The sequence below is a fragment of the Macadamia integrifolia genome, chromosome 7 (genome assembly GCF_013358625.1).
Source record: "Macadamia integrifolia cultivar HAES 741 chromosome 7, SCU_Mint_v3, whole genome shotgun sequence".
Classification (NCBI taxonomy): domain Eukaryota; kingdom Viridiplantae; phylum Streptophyta; class Magnoliopsida; order Proteales; family Proteaceae; genus Macadamia; species Macadamia integrifolia.
In genome coordinates this window covers 12,844,694-12,848,149 of record NC_056563.1, presented here as the reverse complement: position 1 = coordinate 12,848,149, position 3,456 = coordinate 12,844,694, and the positions used below count along the sequence as shown (strand labels likewise).

The 3,456-nt window shown below is 37.8% G+C and overlaps 1 non-coding gene across 1 annotated transcript; it reads right to left on the bottom strand.

The window, feature by feature from the left end:
* Nucleotides 1–1,481: 1,481 nt before the first annotated feature.
* On the bottom strand, nt 1,482–1,588 carry LOC122085331. Its single transcript, XR_006142104.1, has one exon. It is a non-coding gene; the product is annotated as a small nucleolar RNA R71 (small nucleolar RNA).
* Nucleotides 1,589–3,456: the final 1,868 nt, after the last annotated feature.

The following is a 3,456-nucleotide window of genomic DNA, read 5'->3' as shown; positions in this document are numbered from 1 at the left end:
CCCCTCAGTAGTCTTCTCTCCCCCCTCTCATTCCCTCTTCTGACTACCATTTCTTTCTTAATTTAGGATTTTAATTTCAGTCGTTACATTATTGCTATCCCTTTCCCCCAAGGTTCATGGCTAGTGTATGTGTTGGCTTTGCCCCTCCTAGCCATAGAACCATCAATTTATTACTTTTATTTTAATTGTCTCCCTTTTCCTAAAGCCAAGTAGAGTAACCTTGTAAGAGTGATTCTCTGGTCAAGTAGGGAAGCTCATATTATGATGCATCCTTCGGGCTAAGTAGAGAAACCTACTTGTGAGTCTCTCTCTAGCTTTCCCCCCTTTCTTTTACTTTATTTTTATTTTAGCATTTTTTTCCTTCATTTATTATTATTATTATTTTTTAAATTGTGTGGGTTGTTTATTTTCAGTTATTTATTTAGTTAATTTTTTCTTAGATGATGAATGGTTAGGACGTTATTTTAGATACATATGTTTAGGACGGTAATTAAGATTAGATCACAATCATTAATCGGTTCACTTTCGTATTATCAAAAGAAATAAAAATAAATAGAGTGACTGCTCTCCCTGTGTTCGACCCGTAGCTACACTAATCTGTACGCTTGCAGTTACATTTAGGATCTCAAACAAGTTTTTGGCGCCTTTGCCGGGGGGACAGTTTCATGTTATTTTTTGCTTTCTTTTGGTAAATCGGAGTGCTTTTTTTGCTTTGTTTTGTTTTTTCTTTTTCTTTTATTGAATTCTTAAGAAGAACAACTTGCAATAATAGTTGTATCGGTGGAGGTCGCCATGCCTCACAGTATGATAAAGACAGGTTTCACCCTGTAGCAGTACCTCAGGAATTGACCTGAGCAACCCTGGATCCCTGCCGATAAGTTCTCAAAAAGTAAAAAAAAAAAAAAAAAAAAAATCAATAAAAATCATAAAAAAAAAATTTTTGCTATCCATTCTTTTGTGCTTGTCTTACTCTAGTTGTGGGTAGTTTTCTGTTGCATGAGTGTTAGGTAGGTACGTAATACTAAGAATCGGTTAAAAAAAAGAGATCCAACAAGTAGTGATTTTATATGTTTGCTCTCTTTAAACCCTTCAATATGAGAGACCAACAGCAAAACTCTTAACCTAAATCTCTGAAAGATAGGTTCTACCCTGCTAGAATAACCCAATCTTCCTGCATAGTTCTACCACAAGCCCAGAGCAATAATTTTGAACTCAAATCTCAATACATCACCATGTTGCCCCACTTCCATGGGTTGACCTCTGAGGATGCATACCTATTTCTAAGGGAATTTGAAGAGGCATGTGTTCTAATTAAGATCCAACAGCTTTCTGATGATGCCGTTAAGCTTAGGCTTATAACTTTGGCATTGAAAGACCAGGTTAAGAAGTGGTTGTATAGGTTACCCACAAATTCCATAACCTCATGGGAACAGTTCACAGTTGTCTTCCTTAAGAAGTTTTTCCCAACTCACAAGACCAATAAACTTATAAGTGATATCCTTCAGTTTAGGCAAAAGCCTAGTGAGTCATTTTCCAAACTTATAGAGAGATTCAAGGATCTACTCTAAGAATGCCCTCACCATGGCCTAGACTTATGGCATTTATGTCAAATAATTTATGAGAGTATTGATTGCCCAACTAAACAAATGATAGAGTCTATGTGCCCTGAGGGATTCACATCCTTTACAGATGAAAGAAAGGCATGGGAATTCTTACTTGACTTAGCTGACAAAACTCGTGAGTGGGAATCAACCCAAGAGAATGAAAGAGCCATAGGAGGAAAAGGATATTTTGTAGATGAAATAGTAGCCAAGGAAGCCCATTTGGATAGCCTAATCAAGAGAATTGAGACTATTGTTCCTAAAGAGCCATCATTAGTCAATTTGATTAAGATTTGTGCTTGGTGCCAGTCTCCTGGACATCTCCTAGAAGAATGCCCCAACACCCCTGGGGGCACTTCCAATGATAGTGTTAATGCATTATACCAGAATAATCCATATAGTAATACCTACAATCCAGGATGGAGAAATCACCCAAATTTCTCTTGGAATCAGGGCAACCAAGTAGGGCCTTCCAATTTCCATAATCAAGGTCAACCTGGACTCCAAAGGCCTCCTTTTGCACAACAATATTTTTCTCAAAATACTTTTCCTAGGTCAAATGTAGGACCTCAGGCTAGTTTTCCTTGGGACCCTCTCCTATCATCTTATCAGCAACCCCCTGGGTTTACCAATACTAGAGAGGCAAGTAGAATAAGTGACTTGAAAAAAAAATATGGCCCTCCTCATGACAAACCATCAAAATCTTACGAGAGAACTCACTCAAGTTGTCTCAATTATGCGTGAGAGGGAGAAAGGAACTCTACCCAGTCAACCAGAGCTTAACCTTAGGCATCATCAGCCTGTTAGTTCATAAACATCAACTAATGCACCACTGAATATAGTACAAGGTCAGACCCAACAAGAGCCCTCTAACCAATGTAATGTTGTTTATGCCCTTAGGAGTGATAGAGAGTACCAACAGAGCGTTCCTAAATCTTCCTCATCTATTACTCATGTTAACTCTCCTTCAGTTGAGGATACAAGTGTGCCTCTTGTTTTAGGTTTGTCTGATGAACCTAAATATTTTTCTAAAACTAAAGATGATTTGATTGAGGAAACCAAAAATGATTCTTCTGAACAGGGGCAAATCCCTAACAGTCCTTATGTTCATCCTGTCCCATTTCCTAATCGCTTGGTGAACAAAAGGAAGACTGCGTCCATGGATAAAATTTTAGAAGTTTTCAAAAAGGTAGAAGTGAGCATCCCCCTTTTGGATGTCATATCCCAGATCTCTGCTTATGCAAAGGTACTGAAAGATTTGTGTACTCACAAACGTATCACTAGTGTGCCCAAAAAGGCGTTCTTGGCAGGTAACATTAGTTCCATAATTACTCAGCCTATAGCAGCCAAGTATAAGTATCCAGGGAGCCCTACCATATCTTGTGTCATAGGCAACACCTACATTGAGCATGCCTTACTTGACCTTGGCGCAAGTGTGAATCTTTTACCTTACCATGTGTATAAGCAACTTAGATTGGGAGAATTGAAAGCCACTGGAACTACTCTTCAATTGGCAGATAGGTCTGTTAAAATTCCTAAAGGGATGGTTGAGGATGTTTTACTAAAGGTGGAGGAATTTATTTTCCCTGTTGATTTCATTGTGTTAGATACCAAGCCCTTCTCAACCAAGGATGAGATCCTAATAATTCTAGAAAGATCATTCTTGGCTACCAGTAATGCATTAATCAACTGCCGGAATGGTTTCCTAATATTATCTTTTTGTAACCAAACTGTTGAGTTTAACATGTTTAGGATAGGCAAGCAACCACATATGGAATAAGAGATTAATATGATTGTGGATTTTCTGGATTTTTCTGATGATATAATTACCAACTTTGATATTAATTTTGATTCA